General features: G+C 33.7%; 1 protein-coding gene across 1 annotated transcript in view; it reads left to right on the top strand.

The window, feature by feature from the left end:
* The first annotated feature begins 868 nt into the window (after positions 1-868).
* The window catches only part of LOC125679279 (sacsin-like), a 51,776-nt gene continuing 43,024 nt past the window's right edge, over positions 869-9,620 (top strand). The window contains exons 1-2 of the mRNA XM_056153904.1: positions 869-1,012; positions 1,789-1,897. The gene's annotated coding sequence lies outside the window, so the exon portion shown is untranslated. The remainder of the gene's footprint in view (positions 1,013-1,788; positions 1,898-9,620) is intronic.

Below are 9,620 nucleotides of genomic sequence, written 5' to 3'. Positions count from 1 at the left end.
CAATCAATCAAAAGATTTCCTTTGTAAGAAGGCAATGCTTATCCCTCTTCAGGTGAGCTAATTTACAGAACGAGATTTTTAAATACAATATGATTTTAAATGGATTGGCACCTGAAAATATGATCTTGAGATAACAAATCATCCCATATCATATAGTTTTCCCTATCATATAAATCTATTAATTGGTACTTAATGACAAAGCTAAGTTGCTCATGCGTGTTGCGATTGCTGTAGTGGTTGCCAGCTTCAGTCTGGTATAATGGCCACTAAATTTGAATTTATCAAATAGAGATATACAATCATGGTATATTTAGGCTTCATATACTCGTATATCCGTCAGTGTTAAAACAGATTTACCAACATTGTCTAAGTGATTTCACTGATATCCTAGTAATAAAAAACGCGAGTATTGATTTTATCAAATGGAGATAATACATTGTGCCCATGACGACCTGTCCCTTCCTTAGGACGATAAAATATTTACGTAGAAAAGAAAACTAAATAGAAAAACCAACCAACACGGAAACTCAAACTACAAAAGCCCAAAACAAACAAAACCTTTATATATTGAAATTATCGAGTGTAATATAGAAAAGTCTGTTCTGCTCGATCGACACGACTCAACAGAACTAATCAGTCTTACGCTGGATAAAGTTAAAAACAAAGAACGAGTTAACTAATCCGTATACTTAAGGTAGCAAGCTTAAGGGACAGTTTCGCACTATTGGACCGGTCAACTTTCTTAAAAAATGGAAATATCCAATATTTGAAGCACTATTACATGTGTAATAATATATGCAATAATTTTTGGATACATGTCAAGTGTAGCTGAGTACTTAATGAAAACTTTGATATGCAATATGTAGGTGTCACAATGATTTCTATCATATAGATGGGTGCAAACACGAATCTAAGACACGCGGTCAGTTGCTGAAGGAATTCAGGTAAAAAGATACATGGTCCGGCAAAAGTTCTGTAACTGAGAGTGAAGGTGGATTGCTCCATATGAAAGGTACATTTTTAAGAAGGGCAGACAGGGTTCTTGATTATGCACAGTGTCTATACTCCCTCGTTCGGTACTGTGATACTGTGTGGGTGGTGCAGATTAGCTAAAATGAGAGGAAATCAAAGCGAGAAAGGTGCACCTGCTCAGAGCATGTTTTGTGCACCAGCCCAGTATGTATAGATTACATGTAATTTAGAGTCATAAATTATTAACTACACCAATATGAAATACAAGTATTTGAATAAAAGGGAATTAAATGTGATTTTTCATCCGCCTGTCATAATCTGACTTTGATGTATACAATGTAACCCCTACCCACATGTTTCATAACCAAACGAACTGTCCCCTACCACCTAATTGGTGTGTTAAGTCGTTCTAATCATAATTGAGTACCCTTACTAAAATTGTTCTGTCTACTTTCCAAACTTTCACAATGTTTTACCAACTTGTGCATCAAGTGTTTATATTTCTCAACTGATTCGATACGTGTGGTATATATAGGCTCAATGTACTCGTATCTCCGTGAGTTTTAGATCTGAAATTTAATAAACACCATTTTGTGGGTGGCTTGACTGGTATCCCCGTGATGATAAAACGAACATTGATTTTTTTTCAAATTGAGATAATACATTGTGGCCATGACAGGGCACAGGTAGGTTTCGTCTACTATATCGATTATTTGAGGACATACGATTTTCAGAAAATGATAAAATGCACAAAGAACTGTTTTACCTAAATGTTTTGCGATACATATGCTTGTGATAAGAACCTTATCAATTTAGGACAAGAAATCATTTTGTCGCAAGCCTCAAAGACATCAGACCACATAAGACGAAATAATTCATAAAAACACTGACGATATGCATAGTGTGCATCCCTTCCGGACGAAGGGTAAGTGTTAAGTCAGACTTTATTTAAGATATCTCATTGTTATAGTAAGCAAAATTAGTTAGTAGAAACTATTGTAGGAAGAAGAATAACGATTTTAAAAGGCACTAGACATGATGGATATAAGATAATTATAATCAATTTGGAAGTGAAAATCAGAAATTGGAATTTAAGCCTTTTAAATGAATAAAAGTAGAAAGTACGTGTGTTTTTTTAATTACATGCGGATTTTTCGTGATTATTCTTTGTTTGAAAAATGGAAATTGTATACTGAATGATATACATACATGTGACATCTCCTCATCAGTGACATAATTTCGGAAGTTTATTAAGCTATCCTTTGATATTAAGGTCGACCGACCTTCAAATTATTCAACATACCCCTACCTCACAAGATGTGCATTTTGACTAATGTGTTGAACAATGATAAAATTAGAATTACCTTAAAGATGAAGTGTGGAAACTATATACCCGCTTGTGGTTATGATTGCATAATCTACAATAGCGTTCATTTCTTTGAGTATCATTCCCCATCTGCCTACTTTGACAGGAAAATGGTGGTTCATATATATAGTTCTAGTTCTTGAACAAAGATCTTTCGTTAATTTCGTAGCATTGTTTGATATTGTTCACATTCACAATTTGTTTTAAAACTTCTGTAAATCATCTCCTTTGAAGAATCACTATGTCATTGTGTGATCTTGCAGTCATTAATTAACAATTAATTTTATCCACATGGTGTAATAATTACACGATCCGTGCTCATACCAAATGTTTTAAAGATCACAACTATTTAATACATTTTTCAAATACAGAGCCATGGCTTTGTTACATTTCTATTCTCAGATAAGTTTCGGAGAAATCATTCTAGTACATATATTTATATGTAAAACGTATACAGTACCAAGTTTGATGCACAAGATGAGCATTTCGACAAACAATGTCTCTTCAGTGATGCTCAAGCCGTAATATACATGTATATATATCGCCCAGTTTCACCGTAAACCATATCTACTTTTAAAATTATGCATGTTTTAAGAAAGGTAAACGAACACGTCCAACAATATCAATACAAGGTATTTTCATAACCCCGAATTACTCATAGATATAGTAAAACAAGCGACACTACTTTATCGAATAAATCGAACTGACAATCAGACGGTAAATCAAATACTCTTATTTTCTTATAACTACAAAACAGCTGTCTTTGCTTACTTGAACTTGTGTTTTAAATGAACCAAATCGTGACAAAAATTACTTTCATTCATATGTCGATTCGATATATCCCTGTGAGCTCGAAATAAAAGACACCACAGAGTCGTTCACATTTTATTGAAAGTAGATAGTAACGGCAAACTGACAGTTCAGCTGTGTGACAAACGGGATGAATTCAGCTTCTCCATCGTCAACTTCCCATATTTACATGTATGTAGCAATATTCCATTATCACCTGCATAATTATGGTGTTTATATCTCTCAACTTATTCGATACGCAAGAGTTTGTTCTGCGTGTGGTCAGCTTTTAAATCGAAGCAACCTACTGACAAACAAGCTGATGCTACAGGGGTTTGAATAGTCTCGATTGAAGTCAACATTTCGCAAATTTTATGGTCGATATAACGATCTAGTTCGTCAATACAACCTGTCATTGTGTCAAATACTGTCTGATGTGTTTCATACCGATTGTTAGGCCGTTCTTGGTACATTGATTTTGACTACGGATGACTCTGTTTACCTGATCAGGATATAGGGCTCACGGCAGATGTGACCGGTCGACAGGGGATACCTACTCCTCGTAGACTTCATTGGGCTTGCAGCTGGTGAAACTCCCCTCAGAGTATGTTTCGTGCATCACCACCAGTATGTATAGATTACATGTAATTTAGGGTTATAATTTATTAACTACACCAATATGAAATAGAAGTATTGACATTTAAGGGAAATATGATTTTTCATCAGTTTGTCATAATCTGACTTTGATATATACCCCCTACCCACATGTTTCAGAACCAAACAAACTATCCCCTGCCACCTAAGCGGTATGTTAAATCGTTCTAATCATAATTGAAAACCCTTACTGAATTATTCTGTCTACTTTCCAAACCTTCAAAAAATTTTAAACAACTTATGCATAAGGTGTTTACATCTCCCAACTGATTCGATACGCAACAGCTTGTTATGCGTATGATCAGTTTTGAATCGAGGCAGTCTACTTACGAACAAGTTGATGTTAAAGAGGTTTCAGCACTCTCGCTTAAAGTCAGCATTTGTCAAATCCCATGATTGTTATAATTATCTAGTTGGCCAATACAACCTACAAGTATCATTGGGTCAAATGCTATCTGACGTTTTTCATACCGATTGTTAGGCCGTTCATGGTACACTAATCTTGACTATGGACTACTCCATTTACCTGATCAAGGCCCACGGCGGGTGTGACCGGTCAACAGGGGATGCTTACTACTCTTAGGCACATGATCCCACCTTTGGTATGTCTAGGGGTCCGTTCTTGCCCATCTCTTTATTTTATATTCTTTATAGGAGTGAGGAGATTGTTCGTTATCTTCACCTTTCATCCATCACTTCTGAAAATTGTCAATATTTATAAATATAGATATAATCTAAGAACAAATTTATTTAGTTGGTTTCACCTACCATGTTCGTGATAATACATTGTGCCCATGACAGGGCACAGGTAGGTTTCGTCTACTACAATGTAAATCGATTATTGGAGGACATGATTTTCAGAAAATGAGAAAATCCATAATGAAGGGTTTTATCTGGGTGTTTTAACATACATATGCTTGTGATAAGATCCTTATCAAGTTAGGACAAGAAATAACCTTGTCGCAAGCCTCAAAGACATCAGACCACAGAAGATGAAATAATTTAGAAAACACCGACGATATGCATAGCGTGTATCCCTTCAGGACGAAGAGTAAGTGTATCTTTATTGTTATAGTAAGCAAAATTAGTTAGTAGAAACTATTGAAGAAAGAAGGATAACGATTTTAAAAGGCACTAGACATGATAGATATAAGATAATTATAATGCATTTGGAAGTGAAAATCAGAAATTCGAGTTTTGAAGACTTAATTGAAAAAAAGTAAAACGTACATGTATTGTTGATAATTACATGCGGATTTTTCGTGATTGATATTTTTTGTTTGAAAATGGAAGTTGTATACTAAATAATGCATAAATGAAATATGAAGACAACGAACAGCAATCTCATGTGATGTTTCCTCGTAGGTGAAATAGTTTTCGAAGTTTATTAAGCTATCCTTTGATATCAAGATCAACCTACCTTCAAATTATTCAACATATCCCTGGTTTGCAAGATGTGCATTTTTGACTAATGTGTTGAACTGTAATAAAATTAGAATTGCCATAAAGATACAGTGTGGATAGCAAATACCCGCTTATGGTTAAGATTGTATAATGTACAATTGCGTTCATTTCTTTGAGTATTATTCCCCATCTGCCTACTTTGACAGGAAAATGGTGGTTCATATATATAGTTCTAGTTTTTGAACAAAGATCTTTCGTCAAGTTCGTAACAATGTTATATATTCTTCAAGTTCACATTTTTTAAACCTTCTGTAAATCCTTTGATGACTAAGAGATAAAGTGTATCACTGTGTAATTTTTTGATCTTGCAGTAATTAATTAACAATTATTTTTATCCACATGGTGTAATAAATGCACAATCCATGCTAAAACCGAATGTTTGAAAGATCACAACTATTTAAAATATTTTTCAAATACAGAGAGTCATGACTTTGTTGTATTTCTATTCCCAGATAAGTTGGAGAGAAATCATTATATGTAAAATTTATATACGGTACCAATTTTGATGCACCAGATGCGGATTTCGACAAACAATGTCTCTTCAGTGATGCTCAACCGTAATATTTGAAATCCGAAATAACAATAAACTTGTAAGAGCTATTTTAGGGGAAAACAGAGTGCCAAAAAGTGGAGTCAAATTCGCCTAAGGATAAGAGCTATGCATGACGGAGATAATCCTTAATTTGAAATGAATTTCTAAATTTTATCACAGCAATTAAAAATACATCCGTATTTTCAAGCTAGTAACGAAGTACTTAGCTACTGGGCTGTAGAGACCCTCAGGGACTAACAGTCCACCAGCAGAGGCCTCGACCCAGGGATAATAATGTAAAACTTATTCGGTACTAATTTTGATGCACCAGATGCGCATTTCAACGACAAATAATGTCTCCTCAGTGATGCTCAACCGAAATGTTAAAAAAAATAAACTTGTAAGATATATATATATATATATATATATATATATATGATAAAATGTAAAATGCATCCTAAATATGATAAAATGATATAATACATATAATGAATGTAATCAACTCAAACAGGATACATGTATTATACTATGATAACATTTTACTCTTCCCAACTGTCACTTTTGATTTAATTCCCAAGAAAATGAAAATTAGTCACTTAATAAAAAAGAGAGGAATGATTACATCTAAAGTACATATACTGACAGCATTTGAGTGATAAACGACAATTGAATGCTACATGGTATACACAAATGTCTCAAGTAAATGTTTCTTAATCAACATGATTATCCATGTAGTATTGACTATATAATTATGTATTAAAATCAATTGTAGGAGTTGGATTCGATTGTATGAGTTAGAAAGTCGTTGGAATGATTTGGAAATACGATTGTATGTGCATTAATGAATTGGTTGTTCTATCGAATTATGAAATAGACACTGCAGTGTTTGCTTTGCGCCATTTCAGGAAAGGATTATAATACTCTATTACAAGTAACCTTGACATATAACGCAATTCCACCCTCGGTGTTGTAAAAAAGCGGTAAAACCCGAGGCTTTTATTGCTTTGTGCAACCCCGAGGATGTTTCGTGCCTACTCATAAGAGAGTATTTTTCTCCCATATTTCTAATTATTTTTCGATTTCCTTGTGCCCAGGGAAGCCATACTGAGAATTTTCGAATTGATTATTTTTTCCTAATACAGTGGAGCCTCGGTAATCCGGACGCCATTAATCCGGACGCTTCACCTTCCGGACGATTTTTCTAGGGAACGGAATTTTTATACATTATTTTGCATCATTAATCCGGAAATTCGCGTTCCGGATCCGGACGGTCACTTTTTACTACAAAACGTTATAATGCAAAGAAAATTGTACCGTTAATCCGGACGGTAATTTTGTTTAGGGAAGGTGTGTGTCGGACAAGTTTAGCAAGGCGTAAATTATAAAGAAAACAAGCCAAACTGTCTAATTGAAGCGATTACCTGTACCCTGTCAACACCTCCCTCCAATTAGGTGGTGTGTGATGATAAGTCCGTTAGATAGCACGTGCCGATCGAGACATTGTATTGCCAATTTTCGCACATAAGATCTTTATTGCGTGTAGTGTTGAATTTTGTAAATAAATCTGTAGCATATCGTTTTATAGTCTTGATCAATACCCTAATAGTATTAATAAATCAAACATCATGCCGTAATGATATTTTTTTAACTGCTACACTACATGTTTAATTGCAAATCTCTGAATGATATAAGAAAACAATGTTTATCACCAAAACAAATACGTTTCAAAAACATCATCACTTTCAAAAATATAATGAATTCAAACAAGCAATCTTTTCTAAGAAGATTGTGTTCCTTTATAAGAAATATTAATAATCTCTGATCCCCGACCCAATGACTACTCGAATCTAAAATTGCATATGTTGCCTATCTCCATACTCACGCATGCCTTCAAACATTTAGTGATATATTACCATCACTTTTATGTAAAATATATGTACTAAATCTCTGTATACAATTGTGTAATTGTGATGAGAAATAAATTCAGTTCAGTTCAGTTCATGTCAGTTGTACTGATTCGTAAATTGATATCGGCTTATTCAAATCTAAAGAGTGTAGATTATACTTCTAGATACTGGATTTTATACTGTTGATTGGCGTGAAATATACATGTATGTTCATGCACATGTATATGTACTAAGTTTTTAATGTTTAGAATGTCACGCATGTAGAATGTACCTATGTACGATTGATTCTTGTTACGATGTTGTAGAGCTTTATTGCTTTCGAATTTTTAAACTCTGGGTAGAAGTGAGAAAATTACCATTTTAAGGAAAAATTCTGTATGTACCTGTAATGTTTGTTTCACCCGAGTTTTGTTCCGTTAGTATCGCATCATGAAAATAATAGGTGCGCGTGACTAGATCAAAGCAGTAGTAGGTCTTGATATTACGAGCTTAAATGATTTTGTTCTCCCGATATTGTCTTGGATAATTATAGAATAAGAAATATAAACTCTGGCAGATTGAATTTTGGTTAAAGAATGTTGTCAATTGACATGATAATCACGAAATTCTTATATCAACTGTGGACGATGACGATTGTTTTAACAGACCGCCGAACCCTTGAATCGTGACAGATGGAAATTACCGACCTCTTTAAGAAGTAAAAGTGTGATGAAATGTTTGAAGTGTAAATGATTATGTTAGTTACTAATGATTTATTTACTTATAGTTACATAAAGTGCTTCATTATTTGTTTTAGTGCATACGGTACACAATTTTCTATATTTATTTGTAGGGATCATATGTATGTACAATGTAAGCACGGGCAAATACTCTGAACACGTACATTAAATTTAAGTGCTTTGAAATACATGTAAATGTCAACATTATCATAATTTATTTACTAATGCAAATGGTTAAATCCAATGATAGAATATGTTTAATTCACTATGCATCAATAAAGTAGGCACATATCGGTTACTTATGCAAAGCTAGAAAATATGCGATTCAATTATCCGGACGCTTCATTTATCCGGACGATTTTGCTGGGAACCAAAGTGTCCGGATTAACGAGGCTCCACTGTATAAACACCAGAAACGAATCCTACAATTTTTGTTGGCAGTGAATAGTATTAGAGTTATTCCTCTTTGAACAAACAAATCTAGGGTTGTTTACAATTCACACTATATGTCTGCACACACACACAACATCTTAACTATAGTATAGAAAACTGACACGTAATAAAAAGAGACCTAGATCGGGATGACGCGTGACATCACGCGGCTTAAATCTGGGGAAAGTTACTTAAAAGTGCACCGAGAAGTCATTTGATCGATAAGACCTAATCAAAATCGCACCTTTTCTTTTCAAAGGAGCATTGATACTAATATCAAACGAACAATGTACAGTTACATAACGACGAGTGTGTAAAGAAAGATTCCATGTGGGTTTTTTTGTTAGTGAATATAAGCTAGCAATTACGTCCGTTTTCCTAACCTAATTAGTCTACAAGGGCTCAAGTATCATATTCATTAGATATACTTGTTATATCGGAGTCGCATGCGTGTGGCGTGTAAAACGTTGCAATATTATACAAATCTTGATGCAAGTGAGAAAACCTTAATATTGTTATATTCGATAATCTTGGTTATTTATATGAGAAAATCTTGATTTATATTCGATAATCTTGATATCTGTATGCGAAAATGTTGATGTATATTCGATAACCTTAATATTCATATCTGAAAATTTTAAAAGTATATTCGATTAAACATGCTATTCATAAGCGATAAATCTTGATTTATATTTGATAAATTTCTTATTTATATTCGATAAATCTTGATTTATAATCGATAATATGTTTCAATTTATCGAATGTAAATACATGTAACAAGATTA

The sequence above is a fragment of the Ostrea edulis genome, chromosome 2 (assembly GCF_947568905.1).
Source record: "Ostrea edulis chromosome 2, xbOstEdul1.1, whole genome shotgun sequence".
Taxonomy (NCBI): domain Eukaryota; kingdom Metazoa; phylum Mollusca; class Bivalvia; order Ostreida; family Ostreidae; genus Ostrea; species Ostrea edulis.
The sequence above is the reverse complement of the archived record's forward strand: the minus strand, read 5'-3'. Positions and strand labels throughout refer to the sequence as shown.